This window comes from Sphaeramia orbicularis, chromosome 8 (genome assembly GCF_902148855.1).
Source record: "Sphaeramia orbicularis chromosome 8, fSphaOr1.1, whole genome shotgun sequence".
NCBI classification, from domain to species: Eukaryota; Metazoa; Chordata; class Actinopteri; order Kurtiformes; family Apogonidae; genus Sphaeramia; species Sphaeramia orbicularis.
Genome location: NC_043964.1, coordinates 8,658,040 through 8,684,119, shown reverse-complemented (window position 1 = coordinate 8,684,119; position 26,080 = coordinate 8,658,040). Strand labels below are relative to the sequence as shown.

Below are 26,080 nucleotides of genomic sequence, written 5' to 3'. Positions count from 1 at the left end.
ATGAGCAGTGATGCCGAGATGGCCCAGTACGGGCCGGCGGCTGTCTTTCTTCGTAAACCGGAGAAGGAGCGAGTGGAGGCTCAGAACCGGCCATTCGACGCCAGAACAGCCTGCTTCGTTCCTGATACCAAGGAACTGTATATCAAAGCTGTGATTCAGAAGAGAGATGGTGGACAAGTCACCGCAAAGACTGAGGCAGATGAGGTGACTTTAAAAAAAAAATTATATTTACTGTTTCCAGTGATAGATAATGGAGTGCGTCTGTGGCAATCAAATATGCTCAGTCATATAATGTCGTCTGCAGTCACATTTTTTCAGTGTGGACAGGAAATACAAACTCCAAGAACCTCCAGGTCTGAGACTAAATTTAGTCATTAATTAAATTGAGACTGTGCGAGTTTCCTTTTTTTTGGGACCATGTGACTGTTGCACATCTTCACATCACAGTGATACTGATGTGCGATATTGTGAAGCCCTAATGAGAACAGTAATGAAACTGCAGTATTCACTCATCGATGCTTTTTATGAAAACAGAGTAAGCCTCTGTCTGAAATGAACTAAACTCTAGTTGCACAGAAGAACCCAAAAACTGAAATGTGGGTCCCTGCAGTCTCCACACTTCATTAAATCTGGTCCAGTGCTGGAGATCAGTCTTTGTGTTGTTGGTCCAGTTTGTATTTCATTAAATAAATCCCACTCATCTCATGCAGTGCTGAGCGTAGGATGCAGTGACCGTACTTTCCTTAGACACTGTCAGGGAGATGTTATGGTTGAATATTGACTCATGGGGAAGTGATCCATGGTATTAAATGGACTAAATCCATGGTTTAAAAAAAAAAAAAAAAACATAATAAGTATAACTTTGTCAAAACTTGCCATTTTTAGTGTGTAGTTGCCCCTCTATCTCTGTCTCTGCCCCTGACTGTTTCAGTTAATAAGAGGGAAACTGGTAACATCCATATAATGGAAGGAGGACAATTAAAGACCCAATAACAGGATTATTCCAGAAAAGGATTATGATTATTATTATTATTATTATTACAAACAATGACATTCCTCCCTCACTGCATTCTTTATGATACTCTTAAAATCATTAATGGATATGTAGATTTTTAAGTTTAGATCCTGCGGAACACATAAAACACAAATCATAATGGTCAAATGTTAAAATATTTCCAGGCATCTCCACAACTGATCAATCCAAAAAATAATCAGTTATCAGCAACTGTTTTACAGATGTGTCTTCTTAAATGTCAGGATTTGATGCTTTACTTTGTAAAAACCTGAGATTAAACTCAATAATATTGAATTTTTGTCACTGCTTGAACAAAAAAATGCAGTGAATCCCCTTTTGCTGAGGAAATCATAACCAGTTATTTCTATTTTCTGACATTTCAATGCATTGATGTTGTAATCCATAAAGTATGTAATTGTTAACTGCAGCCCTTATCAATAACATTTCCACTCCTCTACTGTTCTGGATTGATTTTTATCTAGACTGTAACAGTCAAGGAGGAAGATTGCCATCCCATGAATCCCCCAAAGTACGACAAGATTGAGGACATGGCCATGATGACCCACCTCAACGAGCCTTCAGTGCTGTTTAACCTCAAAGATCGTTACGCAGCCTGGATGATTTATGTGAGTGAGACATGGGAGGATTTTATGACCGTTTTTGCTGAGGTTATTGTGTATCTCATACTGTTCGTTTTATGACTGTGATCTGCAGACCTACTCAGGGCTCTTCTGTGTCACTGTAAACCCCTACAAGTGGCTCCCGGTTTATGACCCAAAGGTTGTGGCGGCCTACAGGGGCAAGAAGCGCATGGAAGCCCCGCCCCATATCTTCTCCGTCTCTGATAATGCATATCAGAATATGCTTACAGGTAAGAAGGCTGTTTTCAGAGATACCAAACATAACACAGCTGTAACTGAATTTTGAAAATATCAGCAAAGAAAATACAAATTGATGTACTTTTTTCTTTATTGCATTAAAAGCGATCAAGTCAAGGCTCTGAAATGTCATCAGAGGATAAACGGCTAAAGTCAAAGTGAACCTTACTTCATTTTAATATAATGTTCAGATATTAAATTATTCTAACTTCAAATCAAATGAAAAACAGACTGAAAATATTGAGCATTAACTTCACACCAGTGTGCAAATCTCTGTCTTCCATCATTTTTATCTCCATGTGTGATTATGCACAGACTAATTCAGAGACCATGTTTTTAGTATGTGATTATCCAATCTATTGATGGTAAAATTGGTCTTGATCTTGAAAAGGTTTGTACTAATGTGGTGATTCATGGGGGTATAGCTCAGTGGGAGAGCATCTTACTGCACATCAAGAAGTCCTCAGTTCAAGTCTGGGTGCCCCCTCAGCTTACATAATTTAATATTTTTCATTAATTTATTAACATCATGAACTTCCCATTGGGGCGAAAAATATCTACTTAATGTAAAAAAAAAAAAAAAATTATGGATGGTTCCCCTGAAATGTGACCAAACAAAAGTAAGAGTCTGTTTGTAACATGTAAGGACTAGAAAGTGCAGATAGGAACAGGAAGTTAAGGTTACATATAGTTCATATATGTGAACCTTGAGCTCTGGAACAAAGTAAAGAAGATGAACCACAGTGTCTTCTCATTAAGCATAAGGAGCCCATATTATTTCTCATCTCATCCATGAGAAAACATCACAGTCACTTTAGATGGAAAACAATAACCTCTTCTAGGTTGTTTATTACAGGTGAGTTTGTTTATGTTCAACTGAAACCTAGTTTTGCTTCATTTTTGTGAGATTGATCCAGTTTTGCTTGACAATTAAAATTTAAACCTGATGACTAATGAAGTGACATTGTATTTTACCTGTCTTATGTATTCCTGTTACATCTTAAACAAGTATTTCTGTCGCCAACAGATCGTGAGAACCAGTCTGTCCTGATCACGTGAGTGTTGATTATAAAAATATATAAATGTGTTTTAAGCAGATTCCTGTCTGTTTTTAGGGGTTATTTATGTTTCTTTTACTCTGTTCACAGTGGAGAATCTGGTGCAGGAAAGACTGTCAACACCAAGCGTGTCATCCAGTACTTTGCGACAATCGCGGTGGCTGGTGGTGACAAGAAAGAGCACTCATCACCTGGCAAAATGCAGGTACTGGAAGCACAACGTGACACAAGCACAATATCCCCAAAATTAAATGGAAAATAATGGTTACCTTTTCCAGGGAACTCTGGAAGATCAAATCATCTCAGCGAACCCTTTGCTAGAGGCTTTCGGGAACGCCAAAACTGTACGGAATGACAACTCATCCCGATTTGTAAGGATGCGCTCTTCAAAGTAATCTCCTAACAATTCAAGAAATGGTTGAAAACAGTCCCATCATCATCACAGATTTTCTGTTTCACAGGGCAAATTCATCAGAATCCACTTTGGAACAACTGGAAAACTGGCTTCTGCTGATATCGAAACCTGTAAGTGTGTTTCCTAAAGTCATTACAACTTAAAGCGTACGAATTAATCATTAAATGTATATCTGTGTAGATCTACTGGAAAAGTCTAGAGTGACGTTCCAGTTGTCTGAGGAGAGAAGCTACCACATCTTCTACCAAATACTCACTGGACACAAATCAGAGCTAATAGGTATGAGGAGGAACTAATTATTAAAGCTGTCAAACACATGTAGGGGAGTAAAAAGTACAATAATACTCTCTGAGATGTAGTGGATAAGGTAATGTAAAATAGAAATACTAGTACGAGTACCTCTAGTTTGTACAGCACAGTTTGTTACATTATGATGGCTAATATTTTAAACACATAAATGATGTTTTTCATTACAGAGATGCTGCTCATAACAACGAACCCTTACGACTTCCCCATGATCAGTCAGGGGCAGATCTCTGTGGCCAGTATCGATGACAAAGAGGAGCTGATCGCCACAGATGTGAGTCACACATAGAACGGCTTTAAATAGCTTTCCCTTTATTTTTCAGAGGCTTTAGCATCATTTTGGACCATTTATAACTCACCGGCCAATAGGCCGTGAGCTATTGTGAAGACAGTGTTTCCACCATCGTTGTCATCTTTGTTAGCAATTTCTTCAAACATCTCTGACTAAACTGCTGGTTGGATTCATTTCACATTTTTTATGTATCGTCCTTGGGACAATGTCTACAATGTTTGTTCACAGTTTTGAGAAATTTTACTTCTGGAATTTTTGATGAATTTTTGAACTATTAAAAATTTGCCTTTACTTATAATGGACCATATTTTGATGGTCTATAACATGGAAATGGTTGGAGATATCAATATAGTCCCTATTGATCACTGATTGGAAGTCATACATGGACTTTCATTTAATTAATTGAGTTATCCTCCAGTGAAAGTACCACCCACTTCTATTGGGAGAGCTCCTGCATCAAGACCACATGACTCTAACATAGTGGCAGAACCTGACAACCTCACAAATTCAGCTTGTTATTGATTCTTGATAGAGCATGACAATAAGATACAGGGACATCGGTCCTATTTTTGTTATTGTATGTCTTCAACAATTTGAAAAAACATTAAAACAAAACTTGCCTAAGTGTTCTGGAGACTAATTGGGGAAATCTGAAATTTGGAGATCTGAGAAAAGTCATTTTAGTTTATGTGATGTCTAAAATGACTTCAGGTTCTCCACCTAAACCATATAGTGGAAGGTAAGTCTCTGTTACTGTACAGCTGTGTTTCCCGACCTTCAATCCCAAAGTCACCAATTGACAGAGCAAAATATGTAGCTGCAATATGGTCTGTGAATTCATTTCCCTAATTAAAACAGAGGAAATGTGATTTCTGGAAGAATAGGCTGTAGCACCTATTCTTGTTGAAATTGAGATAACCCTCAGTTAGAAAAAGACTCAACAAGAACAAAATGGTTTAAAATATGTTTTTAAAAAACAGAGACATTAAAAATGCAGTTCTATGGCCATTCGTGACACATTTTTGGGTTTGGATCTAGAGTTTGTAAAGCGCTGCTGTGCACTGATGTTGGGTTGGATTCTGCTGACAGTGTTTGTCATGTGACAGACTGCCACTGATGTCCTGGGTTTCACCAATGAAGAAAAAATGTCAATCTACAAGCTGACTGGTGCTGTGATGCATTATGGGAACATGAAGTTCAAGCAGAAGCAGAGGGAGGAGCAGGCGGAGCCCGACGGCACTGAGGGTGAGTATCTGCACTTACACTGAAGTCTGGTCCACCATCAGAACAGATCTACAGTAGATAAAGGGTTGGAAGGGGTGTAACCTCCTGTAATTGGTTTAAAGTACAGTGTTTTCAGTTTGATCTGGACTAAGACTCTTTGTTTTGGTTGAATCTAAAACCATCGGTGGTTTCATAACTGCACATACAAATCAGATCAAGCTGAAAAGTCCAAAAGTCTGAGATTGAAGGCATTAGTGCCTGATGGGAAGTGAAACTGTTGTGATGGCATTTTGACACCTACTTTGTTCAGTTCAAAATGTTCATCAATGCTCTGAAACAACAGAACAAAAAACATGTATTTATTTATTGACCTTTATTTATCCAGGTAAGTCAATTGAGAACCATTTCTTATTTACAGTGAAGACCTGGCCAAGAGGGAGCAGTGATATATAAAACAATATAAGATTAAATATTGGCAACAGTAGGAAACATGTTTATAGAAATTTTTACCCTGTAAGGAGATGAAATGAATGGAAAGTGTAGGAAATCTAAGCTTACTTTGCAGTTATCCTTCCAGATTCATACACATGACATGGATATATAATGACTGTACTGTCATTCACAAACACCATTTACACAAAGTTCTACCAATTTAATCACGCATGCCTTTGCATTTACATTAAACAAAGATATTCAATATATTTTAACATTCTGCATTACATACCATTTATCTGCTTCCTTCTATGCACTTGTAGTTGTACATTGTGGTTTTCATCGCCACTGAAGACATGCCTGATGATTTTCTGTGTAATTCCCAGTGGCAGACAAAGTCGCCTACCTCATGGGCCTGAACTCTGCAGACCTGACGAAAGGCCTTTGCTACCCCAGGGTCAAAGTGGGGAATGAATACGTCACCAAGGGCCAGACAGTCCCTCAGGTAACCAATCGAACCTTCAACACTGACAAAGACTTTTACTGTGAAAATGTATTTTATTTTTATTTATTTAACCTTTATTTAACCAGGAAGTCCCTTGAGGTAAAATCTCTTTTTTGAGGGAGACCTAGCCATGGGGCGCATCGGTACAATACAAAAGAACAGACAGAATAAAAAACTTACATACAATTAAGACAATGTAAAATCATTGGAATCCAGTTTAAGAATAGCAGTTACACACTTCTGTAAGATAGTTTATCAGAAGAGATTTGAATTCATCCAGGGTAATGACCAAGGTGCTGTTTAGGAAAAAGCCATTTTACCAAGTTCTGAGTGGATTATGGGACTCTGAAGAGGAGCTGATGTGACGAGTGGGAGTTGTACCTACTCCTCGCTGTAGACAGGAGGCAACAGAGATATGGGGGTAGTTTGCCCAATACAACGTTGTAAGTAAATGCAAGCCTCCTGAGCCTTAGTGAAGGTCATGAGGCCAGAGCATGCAGTTCACAGTGATGGGACCTGAAGGCAACATTTGTAATAAAATAAGACACTTATGGAGGAGGCACCACAGGAGTCAGGTCCTCATCTAAATGTAGCACATATTTTAACTCAGTTTTTGCTTTGAAGATGTGCTGGAGGCATCTGCTGTCCTCTGAGCGGAAAATGCAAATATTATATATGGATGAAAATCAGAGTAATAAAAGTAAGACAGACTTGTTTTGAGCTGCTTATTTTATCTCAGTCAAATCACTTGATGTTCAGGTGATTCACACACTCCAATAAAAGCATACTAACATTAGCAACATTTTTGTCCATCCTGCTCATAGAAAGTTGTAAAAACTCATGTTAGTAATATGCATCTTCACATTTTCAGGTCACTAATGCCGTTGGTGCTTTGGCCAAATCCGTCTATGAGAAGATGTTCTTATGGATGGTGATTCGAATCAACGAGATGTTAGACACAAAGCAGCCCAGGCAGTTCTTCATCGGAGTGTTGGACATCGCTGGGTTTGAAATATTCGACGTGAGTTTGGACTTAACTCTAGCAGTGTGTTTTTCCTTCTGATGCCATACTTGGTTAAAGGTTTATTGTTCTCGTAGTTCAACAGCATGGAGCAACTCTGCATCAACTTCACCAACGAGAAGCTGCAACAGTTTTTCAACCACCACATGTTTGTTCTGGAGCAAGAAGAATACAAGAAGGAAGGGATCGACTGGGAGTTCATCGACTTTGGGATGGACCTGGCAGCCTGCATCGAACTCATAGAAAAGGTACGATAAATAAATCCAGTAAATACAAATACAATAAAATATGGTTATTATAGCGCAGAAGATTTTGTCTTAACTTAATCTTTCTTTTTTTTTTTTTCTATTTCAGTTCAGTTTCAATTAAATTTGTAAGACAGAATTTATTCTTAAAAACTGAAGAGTAGAATGAAAGATGGCAGAATGCCCAAAGTTTTGTACAAAGACATAGGTAAAAATACAAGATATGATAAAAGTAGTAAAAATAAGAATAAATATAAGATATATTAAAACTGATAAAATCAGATACATAATAATAAGGACAAATAGCATCTAAAACACATCCAGAATTTGAATAAACAGCACAAAAAAAGCTGAATATTGGCAGCACTTCTGTCTTCTTTTATCTTATCTACTGTTGTTTGTTATAGTTTTCATAATTTTTCGCATTTCAGTTTAGTTTTTGTTAACAAAAGTCTGGCTGTTCATCATTAAATAAATATGTAACATCATGGAGTGTGTCTTCTGATATTCATTCACAGCCGATGGGTATCTTCTCCATCCTTGAAGAGGAGTGTATGTTCCCCAAGGCATCAGACACTTCTTTTAAAAACAAACTCTATGACCAGCATCTGGGAAAGAACAATGCTTTCCAGAAACCCAAGGTTGTCAAAGGAAAGCCCGAGGCTCACTTCTCCCTGGTGCACTACGCCGGCACCGTGGACTACAACATCACTGGATGGTTGGAGAAGAACAAAGACCCTCTGAACGAGTCTGTGGTCCAGCTCTACCAGAAGTCACCCATGAAACTTTTGGCCTTTTGTACGCTTCATTTTCTGCGTCTGAAGCAGGTAAAATGGTGACTTAGATTGTTAATACAGATGAATTCTTATTACATTTCTAACAGGATGTCTGTGTTTCTGTTTGTAGAGTCGGGTGATGCTGGAGGTGGCAAAGGTGGAAAGAAAGGAGGGAAGAAGAAGGGAGGCTCCTTCCAAACTGTGTCTGCAGTTTTTAGGGTATTTAAGGGATTTTTAAAGTCCTCAGTCTCTGATCTAATGAACTCCACAAATTAAGCATCAATAAGTTTTAATATATCAATGGAAACAGCAATCAACTACTTCAATGAATCAAATGGCCTGGGACAGAATCACCTCTGTGCACCTCTGTGTTGTTTTATTAATTTACTGATCACGTAGTCCATTTCAGGCTGACGCTGCATTAAGACAATCACTTTTGCCTCTTGAAAAACAACAGAAATCAAAAAAAAGTGTGCACCTGTAAAACACCAATCAGTAATGTGCGTTTTCCCACCATACACTGTGGGTAAAAGACATGAGTTTCTGTAGGCTTTTTGTGTTTCAGAAACTGAACATGGTGAATGCTGCATTCATGTCATATCCTTTAAACCATTACTATGAGCAGATGGCATGGAAAAAAGCTGTGGAACATTTAATTCAGAGTCAGAGATAAGAGATTTCACACAGTTATAACATATATGTATATTGTCACAGATACAGAAATGTATTGTATCTTTATCTAATATATATTTTTCTAATTACCAACAGCTTAAGGTGCATAAAGGTTTCACAATAGTTGCACTTTTCCAAGGACAAGATGGACTAATTGTTTTATATTTTCGGAGTTTGTTGGAGTTGCTCTCTGGCTTAAAATGTCATCTGTAAATTTCTGAAAGGGTCACACAAATAGAACATGTTACATTTTTCAGTAAAAACTGAAATAATTTGACTTGAATTTTACAATTGTACAAACATTTGGAAGAGCTAGTACTGATCAAAAATGAAAACACCCTCAAAGAAGAAATGACTCCATTAGAGACCAGGAATTAGATCTGGACAAAGTCATGTATTTAGTGTTAACGTCCTTTGTGTTAGTTTGGCTCAGGTGCTGTATTAACTAAGTCTAAGTCTGGCAGCGGTAGACGAAACTTTGCGTTTTGATGAGGTTCATTTTATTTCACTGACAGTTTCTGTTCTGCAGGAAAATCTGGGAAAACTAATGACCAACCTGAGGAGCACCCACCCTCACTTTGTACGCTGCCTGATTCCCAATGAGGTTAAAACACCAGGTACTGATTTACTGTAAAACTCCAACTGAGAGACACTTGTTTCAGCAAAAACTAGGTAATATTAATCCATGTCATTTAATGTCACCCTCACCTCAGGTATCATGGATAATCACCTGGTCATCCACCAGCTTCGCTGTAATGGCGTGTTGGAAGGAATCAGGATCTGCAGGAAGGGATTTCCCAGCAGGATCCTCTACGCTGACTTCAAACAAAGGTCAGCGTCAAATGTCACCCCTGAAGAATTATTTGAAGATGACAAGTACTGCTGAGTTCATCTCCATTCACTCATTATTCATCCAAATGTGAACAGATACAGAATCCTCAACGCCAGTGCTATTCCAGAGGGACAGTTCATCGATGGAAAGAAAGCTTCTGAGAAGCTTCTGGGATCCATCGACATTGATCACACACAGTACAGATTCGGAGCCACAAAGGTACAGTTTACAGGGTAAAGTTTTGAAACACTGACAATAGACACGCATAGTTATTAGTTCATTATTGTTATTTCCTTTGTGACATTTTCATCGTTAGTTTCAGTTTATTTTGTTTTTGTTTTATGTTATCCTGATATCCCCTTCACCTAACAGTCCTTTGTCACATTATGTTTGAAAGAGAACACATTCAATTGTGCAAATTTATGAACAAACCTTAAATATAACTCAACAGGTAAATATTGGCCTTTGTCTTACTTTCCAAAATCAGTGCTAAGCTTATATGTTGATGCATCCCTAGTTTAATTTTTGCAGTTGTTTAGTTTCAGTTTGGGTTTCTTTGGTGGTTAGAGGGCTTTCACACTTTACTTGTTTTGGACTTTTTGCTTTGGTCCATATCATCTATGTCAGTGTGAGACTTTATGTGGCAAAGAGTTGGTCTTGTTCTGTATTAAACTAAGGTTTAAAATGAGCCAAATTAACAACATGCTGATGTCTTTGGCACAGCTGTCTATAAAAGAGATGCAGCCACATAGATGGTGACGATAGGTTGTATTTTTGTGATCCTAAAACTGGAGTGTGAAAACAAAACCAACCAAACAAAATATAAACAATGGAAAAGCATATGCCATAGTTCTGACTTTTTTGGGGGGCGGGATTTTTAGTTTAGTAATGCATCATATTTTTAAGGGCTGAGGTTGTACGTTTGTCAGTAACCAGAAAATTTATCTGGATACAACAACAGTATATAACAGATATTGTGTGGACAGAAATATGTGTACAATCCACACAAGATCCAACATGAAGTGCAAAATGTTTGTAATTCTTCTTTGGTGAAGAAAAAGCTTAAAAACCAAGCCAACTCTAGGTTCGAGTCATTTCGATGATAAACCTTACTGTATTTTAGTTAGTTATGCAAACACACAACAGAAAACCTTATTTTTTTTTAAATTCACTTTTTATTTTGTTGAGGGTCATCGCCTTGTTTCAGATCAGACTGAACTGGGCTCATGTTGCCTTCTGCAGGTCTTCTTTAAAGCTGGTTTGCTCGGGACTCTGGAGGAGTTGCGAGATGAAAAACTAGCCTCGCTGGTGACTCAGACCCAGGCTCTGTGTCGCGGTTATCTCATGAGGAAAGAGTTCTCCAATTTAATCGCCCAAAGGTGAAGTCAACACAAAACATATTCGTTTTTAATCCCACTAAAGTAGTTTACAGAGTTGGGACTGAAGTTTTGGTGCTGTGTTTTGTCACAGAGACTGTGTCTGGATTCTGCAGTACAACCTACGCTCATTCATGAATGTGAAACACTGGCCGTGGATGAAGCTGTTCTTCAAAATAAAGCCACTTCTAAAAACTGCAGAGACAGAGAAGGAGATGGCCACCATGAAAGAGGACTTCATCAAGTGTAAGGAGGATCTGGCAAAGTCAGAATCCAAGAGGAAGGAGTTGGAAGAGAAGATGGTTTCCCTCCTGCAAGAGAAGAATAATCTTCTTCTGCAAGTCCAGGCGGTGAGTATCATGTCGTGAAAGCTGACCTTCAGGTTATGGCATCGTTCTCTGATGTGGTCTCTGTATTCTCCTCAGGACTCGGAAAATCTTTGCGATGCAGAGGAGAGGTGTGAAGGCTTAATTAAAAGTAAAATCCAGCTGGAGGCCAAACTCAAAGAGGTGACCGAAAGACTGGAGGACGAGGAGGAGATAAACGCTGAGCTGACGGCCAAGAAACGCAAGCTCGAAGACGAATGCTCTGAGCTGAAAAAAGACATTGACGACCTGGAGATGACTTTGGCTAAAGTGGAGAAGGAGAAGCATGCCACAGAAAACAAGGTGGGTCATTTCACCTGGACCATTTGGTAGAAAAAATTTACAAATGAGAAAAATGGGACATATTTTCGGGTTCTTGTATGTTTTTCATTCTACACTAAGCAAACCTGCCATCTCAAATGAATTGCAGTACAGGTTGTCCACAAAGTCTCTTTACAATTTAAAAAATGTATTACACAAGCAATTGATGGGATATGTTAATCAGATTTGTTCTGTGTGCTCAGTGGTTATCGTTTTTATCACATTGCATTTGCACCCTGAAGCAAAAGATCTCTGATGCCATTGATGAGGTTATGCTACAATGAACATGGCAAGAAATCCAGTACTGTCCTGATGTGGTTTGTGCAACTAATGGTGCCCCTATAGAGGTGTAGCTGAATCAAAGAAAAAACAATATCTACTTTTCATTTATAGTAATTAAAACAGATTTGTCTATTCATTTGCTTTCGTAATAAATGCACTAAATTGTAAAGAGACTTTATGGACGCCCTGTGTATCTCTTCCATTGTGAAGTATCTTTTTTTTTTTTTTTTACCAGCCATCCTTCACATTAATGCAATTCACACCATATTATGTCTGTTTCCTATCTGGAGGACCCTCTCACAAATAGTTCCTGAGGGAGGAGTTTTTGTCTTCCTTGTTTTGTTCCCAAATCTGAGAACACATAGAAGCTTTTATGACAAAGTTAGGAGCAACCATCAACTCCAAGTGGCACACAAAGGAATCTACAAATGCAGACAACAATATAAAACCTAAAAACAGGGGGAAAAAAATCAGCATTTACTTTCTGAAAGGAGTCTTGAGCTGAGATTAATTACCTGGAACCAAAAACAATAAACCAACACAGTACACTCTGAAATCACATCAGAAGCGCTGGTGGAGGAGGCAGATTATGCAGATTGAATCAAACAAATGTTATCAGTTTGCAAACATCTGCTACCGATATGAACAATAAACAATTATATGCTTCATAATTGTAATGATGTATATATATGTTACTTATTGCAGGTGAAAAATCTCACAGAGGAGCTGGCTGGTCAGGATGAAAACATTGGTAAACTGACCAAAGAGAAAAAAGCCCTTCAGGAGGCTCATCAGCAGACTCTTGATGACCTGCAGGCCGAGGAAGACAAAGTCAACACCCTGACCAAAGCAAAGTCCAAGCTGGAACAGCAAGTGGATGATGTGAGTCATTGCAGCAGGAACACCTGTTTGGATCTAAGCTACCAAACCAAGTGCACCTTTTTTATTTTTGTTGATTATTTTTAAAGTTTGAAGTTTATTTTTTTCAGGGACAATGCATATGATTAGACACTATATGTGCCAGTGCGCAAGATTATGGCCAAGGCTAATTTCCATCTTCGGTCCTTACATAAATTTTAACATCAATATTCTTTCAATATATACATTGTTCATTTAAGTGAGACAGGGAAACAGACAATGCCTTGTAGTTATACAGATTTTGTAAATTCACAGTTCTTCAGATCTTCTTTTATATAAAATGGTCATGTCTAATATAAGGTCAGTTTGATTTGGAACAATAAGGAGCATAAGGATGTGGAAAAAATAGCCGTTGCTTTTATCACTCTGCATATTTTAACCACACTTCTATACTTACATCCTAACACCATGCCTCTCTGTATTTATACCGTTGTGGAAAAAATTATTAGACCACCCCTTGTTTTCTTCAATTTCTTGTTCATTTTAATGCCTGGTACAACTCTAAAGGTACATTTGTTTGGACAAATATAATGATAACAACAAAAATAGCTCATAAGAGTTTAATTTCAGAGCTGATATCTATCCATTTTCCTTGGTTTTCTTGATAATAACTGAAATCACTTCAGTTCTTACATCAATATCTATGGCATTGTACTGACAAAAACAGTGCTTTTAGGCATTCCATGTTTTCTTTTCTGTCTGTTTTAGTCCCATGATACACACAGGAGTTAGTACTTGATTGCATAACCATTGTTTTTGAGGACTTTTGATGGTCTAATAATTTTTTCCGTGACTATATGTGGGAAACAAATGTAACTGATGATGAAATCCTCAAACACTGCCTGTCACTAAAGTACTTAATTGAAAATGTATGTCTTACTTATAAGCTTGAAGGTTCATTAGAGCAAGAAAAGAAAATCCGTATGGACCTGGAAAGAGCTAAGCGGAAGCTGGAGGGGGATCTAAAGCTGACGCAGGAATCCCTGATGGACCTAGAAAATGACAAACAGCAATCTGAGGAGAAAATTAAGAAGTAGGTTCATGCCATTGTCACAGATTATTGTTGATGGAGGAGTTTTCATCTTCCCTGTTTTGTTCTGAAGTCTGACGGCACATGGAAGCTACTATGACAAAGTTATGACGCAAACATCAACTACAGGTGACACACAAAGGAATCTGCAAATACAGACAACAATATAACCCTTTCAAAGCAGCTGTGGCTCTGGTGCCAGAATTTTGCATGCACCTTCGTTAAAGTTAACATATATCCTATTTACAAAATTCAAACTGCATCTGAAAGCTGAGATTTGGAGCTCTCTATTGCTATACAACACATTATGGTAGTGGCCTGCACTGGCTGAGGGGGAGGGGTGGAAGTAGGCGGAACAGAGAGCAGCAGTGTGCAGTTGGTGAGAGAGAGATGGAAGACTTTTATTATTTTAAGTGAGGTTTTAGCTGTGTTTTTGAGCTGAATTATTGTAAATAATTGTAAATAATAGCGATAGTGCTGTTTTGGAGTGTTCTACTGTTGTGCTTGCCATGTTTTTGTCGAGTTTCACAGGGTTTTTTCCACCTTTTTGTCACTGTTTTTATTTGTATTTTTGTGGTTGGTATAGTTCATTGATAGTTGTGTTTTAGCTGTAAATATTAGATAAGAAAAGAAAAAAATATACTTTATTAATACCCCAAGGGGGAAATTCAAATGTACTGCAGCACAAGACAATATACATCAAATAAAATAGAAAAATAAAAAAATATAAAAAAAAATTGTTAAAGTGACTAAAAGTGACAAAAAAAAGCAATAATAAGGATAAAGTATGAAGTGTGCAGTAGGTAAGTAGGTGACGTTTACAAATGCAAAAGTCTGTTCAGAGCAGCAAGTAATTTAAGCCAAGCTGCTGTTATACAGTCTGATGGCGGATGGAATAAAGGAGCATCTGAAACCTTCAGTCTTGCACCTGGGTGGGATAATCCGCTGGCTGAATGAGCTGCTCCTCAGCCACAGCTCATCATGCAGAGGGTGAGAAGAATTGTCCAGGATTGCATAGATTTTGTCCTTCACCCTCCTCTCAGCCACCATATCAAGGCATATTATATAAATATATGTATATTTTTGAGTGTGTGTAAATACATGTATATAGGCAGAGAGCTAGCCAGGGTTGAAAGAGATGGACTGTCTGCAAAAGAAGCAGATCATGGATGTTTTTCTCAGTGAAATGACAGGCTCTGTCTACAACTAGACAGGAAGTGCAACAGAGACTATCATACAGACTAAAAATGATGTGATAATAATGCTTCGAGCCATACTGACAGTTTGTCTTCTCGCAGGAAAGAATTCGAGAACAACCAGCTCCTCAGTAAGATCGCAGACGAGCAAACGATCAACAACCAGTTCCAGAAAAAGATGAAGGAGCTCCATGTAATAGATCTCACATTCGTCACATCACAGTCATGATGATGATAAACAAAGCTTCAACTTTGATCGCTTGTCCTTTTTCTGTTTCCAGGCTCGTATTGAAGAGCTGGAGGAGGAGGTGGAGGCCGAGCGGGCGGTCCGGGCCAAGGTGGAGAAGCAGAGGTCGGACCTGGCCAGGGAGCTGGAGGAGATCAGCGAGCGCCTGGAGGAGGCTGGAGGAGCCACCGCCGCCCAGATCGAGATGAACAAGAAGCGAGAGGCTGAGTTTCTCAAACTGCGGCGGGACCTGGAGGAGTCGACGCTGCACCATGAGGCCACAGCCGCCGCACTGCGCAAGAAACAGGCGGACAGCATGGCCGAGCTGGGAGAGCAGATCGACAACCTGCAGAGAATCAAACAGAAGCTGGAGAAGGAGAAGAGCGAGTTCAAGATGGAGATCGATGACTTGGCCAGCAATATGGAGACAGTGGCAAAAACAAAGGTGGGATTTGGATTATTCATCAAGTATTCACCAACGATTGAATTTAACTTGTTAGATGTCTAATTTTTTATTGAATTGATCTTTTAGGTGAATCTAGAGAAGACATGTCGCTCACTTGAAGATCAGCTGATGGAGCTGAAGAGTAAAAATGATGACAACATGCGTCAGATTGCAGATCTCTCCAATCAGCGAGCCCGTCTCCAAACTGAAAACGGTAATTCCTTTTCACTTTGAGTTCAGTCACTCGGTCAGTTTATTATTCAACATAAACAGTTTGAAAAGGATTGAAAAGGACTGACTGAAGACACAACAAATGAAATAGAAGTACATTAAAAAACAAGATGAAGTACATTAAAAAGACAAAATATAAAATAGGATGAAGTACATTACAGCATGAGTGAATACAGTGTCCCTTCAGGTGACCATGAAATGTTTCAAAAATAGTAGAAGGATTTCAAAATCATCACAGAAGTTGACAGGCAGCAGCCATAGTTCTGTCCTTCTTTATCAGATTGTAGAACATTACAGTAGTTGGTCATCTGCGTAACTAAAATATCAACTTGTGGTATATGTACATTAAGACACCCGTTCTTAACTTGTCTCACTTTGGGACACACTTTTTCTAGTTGTTATGAAATATTGAACCACTTTTACTGAATGTTTGCTCATACATGACAATGAAAAGGGTTCAAAATGATGGTAGTGTCAAATATTACTGCTAAATGACCTCCAGACTCCACATCCATATCTATGCTCTTAAGTCTTTCCATCCCTTGTCACTGCCAAAGTGTGTAAATCATATTTATCACATATCTCATATTTCAGCTTTCAGTTGCATGTTGGTGTTGTATTTTGGGAATGACCACATACTGCATGTCTTCCCAAATAAAAGTCTTCCGGCTGACTTTTGCTTCACAACCTGCCATTTTAGAAAGCAGGGATTAAAATGAACTCATAAATGTATTACTCTTAACAGATTTTAAGGTTTTATTGGAATCGCTTCTTGTTTACTGTAGCTGAGTTTTCCCGCCAAATGGAAGAGCGGGAGAGTCTGATTTCCCAGCTAACCAGAGGAAAGCAGGGTTTCACCACGCAAATCGATGAGCTGAAAAGACTGATAGAGGAGGAAACAAAGGTACCTGAAGAAAAACATTTTCCTTTTCTGGTGTCCCAGGATGTCTTTCATGATATCCCATATTGTTTTATTGCTTTTAGGCTAAGAATGCCTTGGCTCACAGCTTACAGTCTGCTCGTCATGACTGCGATCTGCTTCGTGAGCAGTACGAGGAGGAGCAGGAGGCCAAAGCCGAGCTGCAACGCAGTCTGTCCAAAGCCAACACTGAAGTGGCTCTGTGGAGGAACAAATATGAGACGGACGCCATCCATCGCACTGAGGAGCTCGAGGAGGCAAAGTAAAGAGATGACATGTCCTTTAATGACGACATCATTTATCAACGGAAGTGCAGTTTATCATCGAGAGATCATAAATTGATTTCATTTACATAACACTGCTTGTTTTCTTATGATAAATGGTTGTTATCTAGTTATCAGAAGAAGGTGAGCTTTGTTTTAATCAGACAATCAGCCCTTTATCACAAGAAAACAAATGGTTGTTTCTTCTTAGTATTTGTAATGCTTATCAGAGATCAGGATGCAGAGATGGCAGCAACTTCAGCAACTGCTTTAAGGACAATATTTCAGATGAGGGAATCAACATTACAGACCAACATAACCGACTGCACTCCAGTCACCTTTGAACACAGGCAGAAACTGCATTATGTCTTTCTGTTAATGATAACATTCACTTATTTCCACCCACATTTTCATGTTCTCCATAATTAACCCCTGACCTTTAGAAAACAAAACTCATCAGTCTTTGTCAATGAAGGAGAAAACCAGATCTCCAGGAGCTAATTTTTCATGACAGGTTATCTCTTTTATCAAGTTAACAAGATATATATATTATCAAGAGAAAATGAGTTTTCTTTTTCCTTCTTTTTTTCTTTAGGAAGAAATTGGCCCAACGTCTCCAGGAGGCTGAGGAACAGATCGAAGCGGTGAATTCAAAGTGTGCATCACTGGAGAAAACCAAACAGCGCCTTCAGAATGAGATGGAAGATCTCATGGTTGACGTGGAGCGCTCCAACAGCGTGGCAGCAACACTCGACAAGAAACAGAGGAACTTTGACAAGGTCATAACTTCCTTCACCATCCTTTCTTTAGCATCTCAAAGTCATAAAAAAATTGAGGAATAAATGTCCAAAAGAATAGGATCAAAAACCAAGTTCTCATCTTATCCTAACAGATTCTTGCTGAGTGGAAGCAGAAGTACGAAGAGTCTCAGTCAGAGCTGGAAGGCGCTCAGAAGGAATCTCGTTCTCTGAGCACCGAGCTGTTCAAGCTGAAGAACTCATATGAAGAAGCACTGGAACATCTGGAGACGATGAAGAGGGAAAACAAAAACCTGCAGCGTAAGTAAAGCTGTGATGAGTAGAGGAGCTATAGTCATATTGATACAGCTGATGTCCATGTGACCACTGGATTTAGTATTTGTTTTAACATTATTTTCCCCCAATGGGGGATGACAATTATAATGATAAAACTTACAATTTAAAATTTTTGATGGACAAAGCAAAATCGGGAAGATAATGTGATAAACCTGTGATAAAGTCAAAGAAAGGCCAAAGAAAGACAGAGTTTAAGGTTAAAGTGGGAGAAAGTGAAAACAAGAAGATAAAAGATGGACAATGGAAGGCATCATGATGAGAAGTTAGACAAATTAAAACATTTGGGAAAATGCATCATTATGAAAATTGTAAATTAACAGAAAAGGAAAAAAGCTAGAATATATTATATAAATATATTATAATATATTAATATATTGCCTAAATAAAGCAAATAAAATAACAAAATTTTATATGACAGACCCTTCAACACTGAACTGATTTATGTGAAATTCATGAAAGCAGTGAAAGGGTGACTTTATAATGGGATAAAATTTTATGATTGCAAAAAATGGCAGCGCTCCACTTAGGAGCAGCGGCCTGATGTCCCTAATCATCTAACTTAATTTAATTTGATATACTCTGTACTGTCAAATGATAATAAAGACAATCAATTCAACCAATCAATTCATCAATCAATTAAAAAAAAATTGAAATAGTAATACTGCAGTTATCAGCACGTTTTGCATAATATTGTAATTCAACCAAAAGAAGAAAAATGTGTAATGAGGAGAGGTTGGACATTTTGTTTCCTCATGAAGACATGGACAGTGACAGCAGAACATCTGTTTATTACAACCTCCATAAGAAGACACAATCTGACTCCACGAGGTTCACAAACAAATACAAACAATGCACATTTCAACACTATGCCACAGTGGAAGTTCCTGATCATATGAAGTGAACGGTTTGGCTTCACAGACCCAAATGCATTGACTAAGTGATGGGTAAAACCTTCAACTCAATTCTAGAATCAGTGAAGGGAAGCCAGGATCAGGGATGAAGGCACCGATTTGCAGTGTTTCAACTAGTTGGAGGCGAGGGAGTGATGTTGATTTATTCCAGACAGGAAGGAGTTTCAGTAATCAGTCTGGAGAGGATTTATGTGTGGATGTGTCACTTTCTCATGTTGGTCCTTAATTGGAGAAAGCAGCGTTTTTGATATGTGGTTCAAAGGTGAGTAATTCATCAAATAACCCTATGTTTCTCGCTGCAGACTTTGGATTGGTGGATATTTTATGTTTTTCAACCTTTTTTTTTTGTATAACAACCACGAAATACTCAATTTGAACCACGACATACTGCTCATCTGTTATCTGTGTGGAGATGAAATGAGGAGGAGATCCTTCATCAGTTCTGTACCTGAAAAATGTACTCTGTTACAACTGAAAAAGCAAGAATATTAAGAGTAAGAAGTATTTCAACACAGGAAAAAATGAAGCTAATTTTAAGTAATTTTACACAGGTTCATGTTAAGGTTACTTCATTTATACCTGTAGACTTATTTTACAGTCAGATGATGATGATGACGATGACATCCTTTTAGCATTTCTTGAAACACAATTATACGTAACATGAAACCAAGACATGAGTCAACTATAGACATGTTTCAATAAAAGTAATTCAAGTTCCAACAATCAGGGCATAAAAGATAAGAGAGAGATGGGTCACTAAAAAGAATGACTGTGATAAAAGATAGAAATAAGACTGAACTAAGACTAAGGTTAAAAGAACTTTGAAGACCTTAAAAACCCAATAAAAAGAAGTTTAAAATTCAGTCAGTATCTACATAAATATGATGATAATAATAATAATAATAAACTTTATTTGTATAGCACCTTTCATACAGAAATTGTAGCCCAAAGTGCTTCACATTGATTGAAAAAAATACAATATTAAAATACATTTAGATTTGATTAGAAATACAATAAAATAAAAATAAATATAAAAACAGCGCACATTAAAATATTTGATTATGCATAGAATTTTTGAAGTGCAAGAAATAAGATGAAATGTGAGAGAAATACAATAAAATAAAAATAAAAGCAACGCACATTAAAATATTTGATTATAAATAGAATTTTTGAAGTGCAAGAAATAAGATGAAATTTGAAATACAGTAAAATAAAAAATAAAAACAGAAATACAATAAAATAAAAATGAAAAACCGCACATTCCTGGTTCCCGAATTGTGACCCCATTTTTATCTCCTTTCAAAGGCTAATGAGAATAAAAATGTTTTTAATTTGGTTTTAAATATATTCAGTGAACTGGCTTCTCTAATGTCTTTTGGAATTGTATTCCATAACTTTGGTGCATAGTTAGTAAAGGCTGCGTCCCCCATTTTCTTTGTCATATTTCTGGGAGTCGCTAGTAAACCTGCGTTTGATGACCTCAGTGTTCTAGTTTGTACATAATTGATCAGTGAGTTTGCAATGTAACTTGGTCCGGTTCCATTTAGAGCTTTATACGTGAGGAGTAGTATCTTAAAACCAATTCTGTAGGTTACCGGTAGCCAGTGCAGGGAAACCAACACTGGAGTAATGTGCTCTCTCTTCTTGGTTTTGGTTAATAACCTAGCTGCAGAGTTCTGAATCAGCTGAAGTCTATCTGTGGTGCTTTTTGGGAGACCTGTAAGGAGTGCATTACAGTAGTCCAGTCTGCTGGAGATAAAAGCATGGACCAGTTTTTCAGCATCCTTTCGATTTATAACCGGCATTACTTTGGCTATGTTTCTGAGGTGGAAGAATGACGTTTTAGTGACTTTCTTTATGTGGGACTTAAAGTTTAAGTCTGAGTCTATAATGACTCCCAGACTTGTCACTTCTGGTTTGATCCAGGAAGTGACAGTAAATGGTGATAAGCAGTATAATTAGAAGTTATATAAGCAACACATACAGTACAATCAAAACTTAAATAAAAATCTGAATAAATTTATTTCAAAGTCTGTCTGCCTTCATTTATTCCAAACACAGAGGAGATTTCAGACCTGACGGAGCAACTTGGCGAGACTGGAAAGACGATCCATGAGTTGGAGAAATTCAAGAAGCATGTGGAGACAGAGAAATGTGACATGCAGACAGCGCTGGAAGAAGCTGAGGTACAGATGACACTAAAATGACCATCAAATAATTAAAAAAGTCAACAGTATTTGTTTGATTAACCCCTCACAATTTCTTCAAGGCTTCCCTGGAACAAGAGGAGTCAAAAATCCTACGCACCCAGATGGAGCTGAACCAGATAAAGGCCGAAGTGGACCGAAAAGCAGCAGAGAAGGATGAGGAAATTGACCAGATGAAGAGGAACCATCAGAGGGTCATCGAGTCCATGCAGACCACTCTGGATGCTGAGGTCCGGAGCAGGAATGACGCCCTGAGGGTGAAGAAGAAGATGGAGGGAGACCTGAATGAGATGGAGATACAGCTGAGTCATGCCAACAGGCAGTCTGCTGAAGCCCAGAAACAGCTGAGGAACGTTCAGGTTCAGCTCAAGGTAAAGAAACAAGAAGAAAAGTTTTACTCCTCCTGAAAAAGAAACAAAAAAACAATCCACCAGAAGTATTGTTTAATCTTCGGACATTGTATCCTGATGATGAAGTTGAAGGAAAGGGATTGTCACAAATAAATACAGTAAATATTAAAGCCAAACACTTTTTTTTAAGGTAAAGGAGTTATTTTCCTGCACTGAAGCAATTTGGTTTCTCATAACTTGATTATATGTGATCTGGAATAGAGAACAACAGCTCTCATTCTTCTAATCTCCAACTTTAGCTGTGTTCCGTTCTTCTTTCTTTGCTCTCATGTTCTTTTCATGATGATTTGACCACAACAAAATCACAGTGAATCAGCTTTTCTTAGTTTTGACTTGTCCCATTTCCACATGTTTTCTTCAAGATGTGTTTATACACTGATGGAAGTCACATTTTCAGACACAATCTCAAATATTATCATGAAATATTTATGGAAAAATCTTTTTTTGTGTTCTAAGAGGTGTGGCTGCATCAGGCAGATACAAACAAATGCAAATGATTTTGTTGGTCTATTGTTAATAAGATAAAATAACAAAATTAAATTGTTGACAGTTTCAACATGTCATTTCCTGGATGTGTTTCATTATATGCTTAAACATCCAGCTTTGATCTCAGTGGAACTGAGCATGTGCAGAAGGAGCATATGGGTTTGGAGAATGGAACAATACTTGGCAGAGTTCAATGACTGAAGAATGATATACATGCAAAAAGTATCTTTCCACATCTGGTTGGTTATCATAACACCAGACAAAGAGTCAGAGCCTGTAGTAATGAGTGTTTGTGCTTTCAGGATGCACAGATCCACCTAGATGAATCCCTCCGAGGACAGGATGATATGAAGGAGCAGGTCACCATGATGGAGCGCAGAACCACCCTTATGCAGGCTGAGATTGAAGAGCTTCGAGAGGTTGTGGAGCAGACGGAGCGGAGCCGTAAAATGGCTGAACAGGAGCTGGTGGACGCCAGTGAGCGAGCGGGCCTCCTGCATTCTCAGGTAGGTCCGTTGCAAATATTATCTGTCCTCATGAACCTTTTTGATTTAGATAACTCACCTCTGCTTTGTCTCCCTCAGAACACCAGCCTTCTGAACACCAAAAAGAAGCTGGAAGTGGACACAACTCAGCTTCATTGTGAAATAGAAGAAGCTGTTCAAGAGGCCAGGAACGCAGAGGAGAAGGCCAAGAAAGCCATAAATGATGTACGGTGCTCTTTACGTCACTTATTTTAGTAAATGTGAGGATGTGTAGAAGCTAAAAAATGCTGTCATTGTATTTGCAGGCTGCGATGATGGCTGAGGAGCTGAGGAAGGAGCAGGACACCAGTGCACACCTGGAGAGGATGAAGAAGAACCTGGAGGTCACAGTGAAAGACCTGCAGCACCGCCTAGACGAGGCTGAAAACTTGGCCATGAAGGGCGGCAAGAAGCAACTGCAAAAACTGGAAGCCAGGGTTAGTGTTGTCATCGTATTCAGTTAAATGTGTGATGTGACCACGGTGGCTGAAGAGAATGTAGAAGAAACCTCAGGTGTTTTGTCTGGCTAAAGGGCTATAATCCATTTTATTGTATTTTTATTTAACCTTCATGTAACCAGATTGGTCCCTTTGAGATGGTGGATATCTTTTTCAAGGGAGACCTAATCAAGATGAGAGCAATACAGTCACTTAATTACAGTTTTACAATAATAAAAGCATTCACAAACACAGAAAAAACTTAGGCAATCAGTCGAAGAACATTTACAGATCAACAGCCTTGATTCCAGATTTTAACGCTCTCTTTAAAATCTGTCAAAGGAATCAGTGTTTGTAGCTGGAGGTTAAACTGAAGCTTGCTCCAGGCATCAGGAGCTGAAAACCTAAAAGAGTTCTTTGCTAATTCAGTTTCCTAATTTGGTAACAAACAATTTTGAAGTGTTCATTGAGCGGAAATTGTAACTTCCATAATTCCACTGTCAAATGTAGTCTCCTGATTCAGAATTTAAAATCACATCACACCAAAGTAACCAGCTCAAAAAAGGCATTAACATTAAGTTAACATGTGACAGAAGGTCGTTCTTCAACATGGTACCGGTTTAATAAAATGTCCTTCTCTATGAAACTCAGTGGAGACGTGAGCATACATCCTTGCAGGTCTGTGAACCACTGAAACCATGTGACTGTTTTCTGCTCTGAGCTGAATTGAACTCATCTCCACCAACACGACTTTGAGGAAATGCATTTCATTTTGCATCATCTGCAGTTTGTGTCTCTGTTTAGCTGAAACCACTGAACCACACAGAACATGAATAATCAAAGTGACACTGAATCAGTGGTGACACCAGCAGCTTCTCAACAGAAATGTCACAATTCCTTGTTCTGCCAAACAGAAACTGGAATTTACAGCCACACTTGTTCATGTTTAGCAGCAAACTGGAACAATAATATGCTGCAGCAAATAGTATATTATCATAATAATGAGAAAAAGGCAGTTAACAAAAGCAATGAATTAAATTAATAAATCTTTGTAACCCTTAAAAGTTTAGGTATTTCCTGAAGAGAAAATAAAGCTGTTCTAAAACTTGGGACCAGGTCAGTATATTTATTTTTGTTACCAAGTATGGATAAGTATTTCATTATAATTTTTCATATATTGTCCATACTATTCAGTATATATTTTTAGTATAATTTTGTGTGATATTTTTACACAGTCTCTTTGCACTTTAAGTGTTTTTGTTTCAAGAAACAGTGCTAAACTGATTTTCATCGTTCCTATTACAGTGATAATAAAGATCTATTGTATTCCACATTTTGTCATTAAACATTTAAAAAATCGTATTATATCCAACTGTTTAAGACACAGAGGCCCTGTCACAGAATGCACCTTGTCAGGTTTATTATCACTCACAAGCTAAGAAGAATATTATATTCTCATTTCAATTGTCTTCTCATTCTGTTTTGCTCAGGTCCGTGAGCTGGAAAGTGAACTCGAGGCAGAGCAGAAACGTTCCACTGAGGCCATCAAAGGCGTCCGCAAATATGAACGGAAGGTCAAGGAGTTGAGCTATCAGGTAAGTGAAGAACAAGTCTGCCTCTGGTTCATTAAAACTGTTCATTTGACTTGGTGACATCTTTTCTTTCAGTGTGAGGAAGACAAGAAGAACAACATTCGCCTGCAGGATTTGGTGGACAAGCTGCAGATCAAAATGAAAGCCTACAAACGACAGGCTGAGGAAGCTGTGAGTCTGGACCTGTTGACAGAAATCAGACCGTCAATAAAAGTAAAGCATGTGTAATGACACTGAAATGTAAACGCTGAATGTGACGTTGCAGGAGGAGCAGTGTAACGTGCACATGGCGAGGTTCAGAAAGGCTCAGCACGAGTTGGAGGAAGCAGAGGAGAGAGCGGACATCGCTGAATCTCTGGCCAACAAGATGAGAGCCAAGAGCCGCGAAATTGGAAACAAGGTCAGTATTTTTAACGCAACACAAAACACACAGTGTAGCCACAGTGAAACCATGTCCCAATAAATACATCCAGATTGTGGGAAAAATATTGGCTCTTCAGCAACAGAATGAAGTATTTGATGTCTGTAGATCATTTTGAAGTTAGAAGAATAACCTCATACTATATTACAACAAGACTACAACATTAATGATTGGAGCTGCCAACATTAGAAATATTTTATTCCTGTCTGTGTTGTATTTTTAAATATGCTTAAGTGCAAAACGTATTATAACATATTTTTTTTACCTCCTTTGATGTGTAATTAAACATACATTTTTCTATTGCACTACACGTCTGTGTTTAGGCATCTTAAACTTCTATTGTTTTTTTGTGTTTATTTGCATGCTTGTACCTTTGTGCTACCTTTTAGGATGACAGTTTAACATCTATCCAGAGACTACAGAGGAAAAATAGCCATCAGCTTAACTCTGGTGCATTTACAGCAATGTGATTTAATGTATAAAATCCCTGTTAAATAAACTAATAAAATAAAATAAATAAATAAAAATGACATAATGCATGGATATATCCTGATTTGTGTTTGTTTTCCAGGCTCAAGAGGGACAGGGAGAGTGAGTGGATCTGGACCAGATGTCTGATTAGACACCAACTCATACTATTATATCTGTGACAGGTTTGTCTGAGTAATATTGTAGATTCTCCCCTTCAGAGTAGCACAGAGTGTTAAATTGTTAAACCAGTCAAACCAGTAATTGTCTATCAAATGTATGGAAGC

The 26,080-nt window shown here is 38.1% G+C and overlaps 1 pseudogene; it reads left to right on the top strand.

Moving 5' to 3' along the window:
- LOC115424698 (myosin heavy chain, fast skeletal muscle-like) lies at nt 1-26,080 on the top strand (annotated as a pseudogene).